Below are 7617 nucleotides of genomic sequence, written 5' to 3' on the forward strand. Positions count from 1 at the left end.
AGGACGCCCAGTTGATCAACTGGCCCCTGAAGGCTTTCTTCTTCATCTTCGTTAAATTTTATGAGGCTTAACGCCTTTTATGCCTAATAGCACATTCATTTTTCAGTTTCCACTCGTTTTTATAGAAGAGAGAAGTCCTTCAATTATGCCAGGCCTGGCACGGGCCGAGGGGGTGAGGGGTGCGCGTGCCAACTCTCCACCCCTGGCTGGAAGATGGGAAGACTGAGACAGAGCCCTGAGGCGGCCTGGAGCATTGGGCGTTGGGCGAGGCTGCAGGTGAGTGGGGGGCCCAGGGCCCTGCATTCCTGCCAGGGCTGGGCCTCCCTCCACCCCCTTCACATGGGGAGGACTTGCTCTCGTTTTTGTGAACTGGAGCCAGTTTTAGAGCCCCTGTTTATCAGAGTCACCAACTGCAATGTCCCCTGTCACCCCAGGCAGCACCCACCCCTAACAGTAAAACCAGGCTCTGCACATGACAGAGGCGTGTGGTGGGGCCGATGCTCCTCCCTAAAAGGAGACACATTTCTGGGCAGCATCTCTGCTCAGTCCCTCCTAATGTCCCACGTGCACTTCAGAGCTAACTTGCTGTGCTAGTTTCCTGTCACTGCTATAGCGAAAGACTGTACACTTCGTGCCTTAGAACAACCCAGATTCCTCACTCCGGTCCAGGAGGTGAAATTCTGAAACGGGTCTCCCAGGCTGACGTCGAGGTGTGGCCGGGGCCGCGTTCCTCTGTGGAGGCCCTGGGGACCCATCCTCTCGCCTCTTGCAGCTCTGGGCGCTCCATGGCTCGGGGGCTTCCTCCACCTTCAGAGCAGTGATGGTCTATTAAGTCTTCCTCAAGTGGAATCGCGCTGACACTGACCCTCCTACCTCCTCTTCCACATCTCAGGGCCCTTATTTTGGTGTTGGGCTGACCCAGAGGGTCCAGGGTGATCTCATCTCAGGGTCAGGGGATGGGAGATCCTAATTCCATCTGCATCCTTAATCCCCCTTTGCTGTGTAATCCACGTGTTCACAGGATCCAAGGCTTAGGGGGTGGACATCTCTGGCGGCCATTCTGCTGACCGCACTCATCTCCCGGAGGTCGGCTCACGGCTCCCTGACACCCTCCTTTGTGTGCCCCTGTGCTCACGATCTACCGCCATGGTTGCCACTGTCCAGACTAGAAATTGGTCATCAGCCCAGACTCCCTTTCCTGCACGTTCACATCTGATTGGCCACCAGGTCCTGTCTGTTGGGTGTCATCGTCATCGTCCTCCCCCTTCTGCCACAAGGGTTCTGTCCCCTCCTCCAGCCTGGCCTGTCCGGCCTCTCTCCATGGCACCCGCAGGCCAGCAGGATTCCCCCCCTCCCTTTTCAAAAAAATAAATTTATTTATTTTATTTTTATTTTTGGCTGTGTTGGGTCTTCATTGCTGCACGCAACAAAAGCTTTCTCTAGTTGCAGCGAGCGGGGGCTACGCTTCGTTGTGGTGCACGGGCTTCTCATTGCGTTGGCTTCTCTTGTGGAGCATGGGCTCGAGGCACCGTGGGCTTCAGTAGCTGTGGCACATGGGCTCAGTAGTTGTGGCTTGCAGGCTCTAGAGCACATGCTCAGTTGTGGTGCACGGGCTTCAGTAGTTGTGGCACACAGGCTTAGTAGTTGTGGCTCGCGTGCTCTAGAGCACAGGCTCGGTAGTTGTGGTTCATGGGCTTCGTTGCTCTGCGGCATGTGGGATCTTCCCGGACCAGGGATCAAACCCGTGTCCCCTGCATTGGCAGGCGGATTCTTAACCACTGTGCCACCAGGGAAGTCCTTTTTCCCCCTTTTTAAAATAAGCAAATCTTTTCATGACGCTTCACTTCTAAGAAATGTTCGGTGGTTCTCCATTGCCTATAGCAGTGATCTCCAAACATTTTATTATGCCTCCAAATTTTGCAGACCGCACACGATAATAGTTGTACTTTTACTATTTCTACCAAAATGATAAATGATAAGAAGCCCATGTCATTATACTTTTCAAAGCCTTTGTGAATTCAAAAATGATTTTCATTTGATTTTATGTCTGGTAATACTTTCAGCTGATACTAAGTTAATCACAAAAGCATCGATACGTAATTGCAAAGCAGTTCATATGTGTGCAACGTTATGCTGCATGCAAGGCTCCATGTACCTGTGGATCCTTCCATCCCGTCATTAACGCCGTAGCTTCTCCGGGCTTTGTGGCCCTCAGGTGGGGAACCACAGGTCTGCAAAGATTCTCCTGTTCTGGATCTCACCTCCTGTCCACTTTGTGTGTCCTGCCCGTGCCCCACCTGGTTCACACCCCGGGGCCCCTGGATGAGCCCTGCACTCTTCTGTGCCTGCACTCTGGTGCACTTCACTCCCAGGGTGTGGAAGCCCCCTGTGCACGTGTCTGCATAACCAGCCCCTCCTTGGTCTCAGGATTAATGCCACGTTCTCTGATGAGTATTCTGATGCCCCCTGCAAGCTTGCTTTTACTCTCTCTTGGCAAAGAGAGCACACTTCTTCTAAAAAACAGCTATTACAGCTTGTTCCAGCCTTCTCTGACCCCTAACTCCGGAGAGGGTGCCCTCCACCTGCTTTTACTACTCAGGAGAGGGCCCAGGACACCGGCCACATGGCTCTTCTTCCTCCTTTGCCTTCTTCTCTCTGCTAATTTGCATATGGACAGCATCTGCTTTCTTTCTGCTGAATGTAGTCACAAGAGTAAGACAAAACCAGGGCTCCCCTGGTGGCGCAGTGGTTGAGAGTCCGCCTGCCGATGCAGGGGACGCGGGTTCGTGCCCCGGTCTGGGAAGATACCACATGCCGCGGAGCGGCTGGGCCCGTGAGCCGTGGCCGCTGGGCCTGCGCGTCCGGAGCCTGTGCTCCGCAACGGGAGAGGCCACAACAGTGAGAGGCCCGCGCACCGCAAAAAGAGTAAGACAAAACCAAAACCCAATAAAGGACAGTTGTGTGTGCGTGTGTGTGTGTGTGTTCAGGTGTTAGGGATGCTATGATCTCCTGTCACTGATAGTTGAAGGCCAAGGGGAAGATGGTCCCCAAGGATGTGAAGGGCAGGGCCTTCAGGGTGTCACCTTCACACAAAAGTGAATTATTACGTGAACACAAAGTGGAACTAAGCAGAGAGACCAGCTCCATGGCCAGCAGAGCTTGGGGACCACCTGCCTGAACTCACAGCCACGTGGAGAGGGTTCCAGGCAGGTTCGGTCGCAGTCTTGGTCAGAGGTGGGCAATGTGGGCTGCGCCCTCCTTGGCTTCGAGGTGGGCAGTGTGGGCTGCATGCTCCTTGGCTTCACTGGCTGACCAGGGATAGACATGCCACGTCCTCCCCAGTGGGGTGAGAGCTGCTGGGGGGAGCAGTCACTGACTGTGAGTATTTCTGGCCCCATTGACAAAAACATCTCTACTGGGAAATGGATGAAATCTTGTCCTTTCTTGATATCATTAACCGTCTCCCTTTATTCTTCAGGACGCCACAAGCAGCTTTACTGTGACCTGGCATCTCAGGGAGGTCTCCAAAGTGGGGGACTGCACCCATCATGCCAACTGCCAAGTTTCCCTTCCCAAGACCCTAGTAGAGTGACTTCTGACCTGAATTGGGGAGAAAAAACATACTAAAAATGCTGATGTAAATATTTTACATCTTTGCCTGGTTTTACAGAAGGTGCAGGAACATTCTCCACAGGGCCGTTTCTAGCGTTTCCTCTCAGCCAAACAGCTGGACATGTAACACTCATTTAGCAGCTGGTGGTGTTGCTACGGAAAGCATCCCCAAGGGCACGTATTCTTCTTGTCCTGCTGCTTTGGAGGAGCCTTTAAACTTCTGGCAAAAAGAGAACTTAGATGCTCGCGTGGACCCCTCAGCACACGAGTGTCCTAGTAGCATGTGCATCGATCACACTTTGCTGTGTGCTGGGTAACGGTTGTTTCAGGTTTTAACTTTAAGGCAAGAACCAATATCGTACCTGGCTGTCGGAAGGAGACTGTGGTGCTTTGGAAGCTAATGTCACACCTGATGTCCTACCACGGAAATCAGGAAGCCTGATGCTATTTGATTTAGACTTCACCAGACTCTGCTGGCTGGGCCCGGGTTCCAGTTCGAGTTGACTCAAATATCCAGAGAGGCACTTGTTAGGAATTTAGAACTCTGCTGTCTAAAACGTCACCAACCATAGCAATGACAACGGAAACAGTTTGGCTTGCATTTGTTCATCAAAGGTTTAATTGGTAAAAATCACACACACACAATCACTCAGAACCCCCAGACTGCCCCCTCCACTCTGATCCTCTCTCCACCCCCCATCCCTTCCTCTCCCCGTCTTCCTGGTTTCCTGCTTTTCATTCTGGACGAAATCTCAGGCCAGACCACAGAGGCAGGAGGGCTGTACACGGGCTTGTATTACTCATTAGTGATGGAAACCAGACCCGGCCACTGATAAGTGGGTTTTCAAAGCATTTATTTGATCAACACAGTTTACCTCCTTTGTCACTTTATTTCAGGATCTGAGGGAAGAGGATGGGTGAGGCGGGACTGCCTTTGGGACAACCTCCCGTGATCGGTCCCCACCCAGGTTAGATAGTCTCCATGCCAGCAGGAGCCAGGCCCTCATCTGCAGCACCTCACCTTAGCCCCCCAAATTCATCGGTGCTGCTGCACGTCAAGTGTGTCTATTTCAAAATGGAAAGAGTAGAAGGGGGTCAATTATTGATTAGCTGAACAACCATTTAGGTAAAGCAGTTGAATTTTTTCTTGTAAAATGTAGGTAGAGGAGACCAGGGAACAGAGAGGTTTGATAAGAGGAGAGAATGTTTCGGAAATACCATAATATCTGAAATTTATGAAGCACATGCATTTCTTGAGCATGAAGAATGTTTTACTTATTTCTGTAACCTGTCTAAATCTTCTCTTGATCAAGCTATGATATAAATGAATACATACATACAATGTCTCTCCTAACTTCATCCCACCCATGATGGGCACGCATTAGATTGGTTGCTATTATTTTTATATTATTTTATTTTTTTATTAAAAAAAAAATTATTGGGGCTTCCCTGGTGGCACAGTGGTTGAGAGTCCACCTGCCGATGCAGGGGACGCGGGTTCGTGCCCCGGTCCGGGAAGATCCCACATGCCGCAGAGCGGCTGGGCCCGTGAGCCATGGCCGCTGAGCCTGCACGTCCGGAGCCTGTGCTCCGCAACGGGAGAGGCCACAACAGTGAGAGGCCCGCGTACCACCAAAAAAAAAAAAAAAAAAATATTGGAGTATAGTTGATTTAAAATGTTGTGTTAGTTTCTGCTGTACAGCAGTGATTCAGTTATACATATATATGTATCCACTCTTTTTTAGGTTCTTTTCCCATATAGGTCATTACAGAGTATTGAGTAGAGTTCCCTATGCTGTACAGTAGGTCCTTATTTGTTATCCATTTTATATACAGTAGTGTGTATGTGTCAATCCCAATCTCCCAATCCCTCCCCCTCTTCTCCCTTGGTAACCATAAGTTTGTTTTCTACATCTGTGACTCTATTTCTGTTTTGTAAATAGGTTCATTTGTACCATTTTTTTAGATTCCACATATAAGCGACATCATGATATTTGTCTTTCTCTGTCTGACTTCACTCAGTATGACAATCTCTAGGTCCATCCATGTAGCTGCAAATGGCATTATTTCATTCTTTTTTATGGCTGAGTAAGGTTCTATTGTATATATGCATCATATCTTCTTTACCCATTCTTCTGTTGATGGACATTTAGGTTGCTTCCATGTCCTGGCTATTATTGTAAATAGTGCTGCAATGAACATTGGGGTGCATGTATTTTTTCAAATTATGGTTTTCTCTGGATATATGCCCAGGAGTGGGATTGCTGGATCATATGGTAGTTCTATTTTTTAGTTTTTTAAAGGAACCTCCATACTGTTCTCCATAGTGGCTGCACCAATTTACACTCCCAAGAGTAGAGTGTTCTGGTTGCTACTATTTTTAGAGAAAGAAACAAAAAGACTAATTTTCCAAGGAAGGGACTGCATGAGTTAGTGGTAGAACCCTTACTCAGCAAGGGTATTTTAAGCCTGGGTTTCCTTTTTCCCTTTCTGCCCTTGTATAGAAGATATAGAGGGGCCTTTAAAAGCCCCAGTAGGGATGTACTAATTCAAGGATCTATTTCTGTATAACAAGCTACCCCCTCACTTGGCTTAGGGGCTTCAAACAATAGCTGCTTATTTGTTCTTGGGATCCAGTGGGTTGACTGGGCACAGCTGGGCAGTTCTGCTGGGGTCATGTGCAGTTGTGAGCTCCCCCGGGGAGACGGTCTAAATAACCCCTGAGTCTCTCTGTGCCCTCCCATCTTCCATCCCGAGTTACTTTGCGGTGTGGAGACTGACTTCCACAAATGAGTGTGCAAGGGTTTATCAAGCCTGTTTGCACTGTGCTTGTTAATGTCCATGGGTCCAAGCAAGTCCCAAGGCCAAGTCCAGAGACAATGCGGGTGGGAGGGGCAGGGGTTGCACAAGTACAAGACCACTGGGAGGGGGTTTCCTTGGGGCCCACCAAGTGGACTGATGTGGGAAAAGGAGGCTCTGAGGCTGCCAGGGCTGGTGCAGCCCATCGCTCACGTCTATCCTGGGTGAAGTGTGGTGGAGAATCCAGCTGGTCCGGCAGCTAGGACTTCTGCTGATAAAAGGTGTACTTGTCACCCGTGTTGTTTTCATTGGGGTCAATTCAAATGGGTGACACAGTATGTTGCCTTAACTCTATACTGAATCTTCTTCCTCTGAGGGGAGAACACCTGCTTAAAATGGGTGAAAATTGGCCCCTGGCCCAGTGTGCGGACAGCTGGATGAGAGAGAGTGTGGATGTTTCCACTGTTTCCATCTGCCCCCTTTTGCAGCCAAAGTGACAGATTTCAGCTGCATTGGGACAGGTAGAATAATGTAGAGCACAGGGTAAATGAAGCCCTTTAAAAAACCTTATAGTAAGACTGTCTCCATGGGGGGACTTCCCTGGTGACACAGTGGATAAGATTCTTCACTCCCAATGCAGGGGGCCCAGGTTCGATCCCTGGTCAGGGAAATAGATCCCACGTGCACGCCGCAAGTAAGAGTTCACCTGCCACAACTAAGGAGCCCTCCTGCCGCAACTAAGACCCCAGGCAATAACAACAACAAGAAGAGCCTATCGCCATGATGAGCATGATTGAAAGTAGTAGATTCCAGACAGAACTGAGACCACCCTGTCCCCTGTCCCAGGGCAGCAGGGCCGGGTTCCGGGTGAGCTGCTCCGCTACCTCCCTTCCCACAGTGCCATCATTGGTGGTCGTGCCTGCGGTCCTGTGTGGGACCCTCTGATCTGTCTATCGTTATTCTCCTGCCATGCCCTGTCCACACTTCTGAGACATTAGTTTGCTTTTCCCTCGTAAGCAGTTCATAATAGGCCCCCATTTGGGGTTAAAAGGAGAGCAAAGCCCTGGGGGAGGGGCCGTGGCAGTGCCATCGGAGGGGCTGCAGGGCACAGAGCCAGGGCCGGGGCCGGGGGTTGGAGCAATGCCCAGTGTGACCAGGCTTCCTGGGGCCTCATCCTGCCTTGGCCGCTGACCAGCTCTTGATGTT

The sequence above is a fragment of the Phocoena sinus genome, chromosome 16, assembly GCF_008692025.1.
Source record: "Phocoena sinus isolate mPhoSin1 chromosome 16, mPhoSin1.pri, whole genome shotgun sequence".
Taxonomy (NCBI): Eukaryota; Metazoa; Chordata; class Mammalia; order Artiodactyla; family Phocoenidae; genus Phocoena; species Phocoena sinus.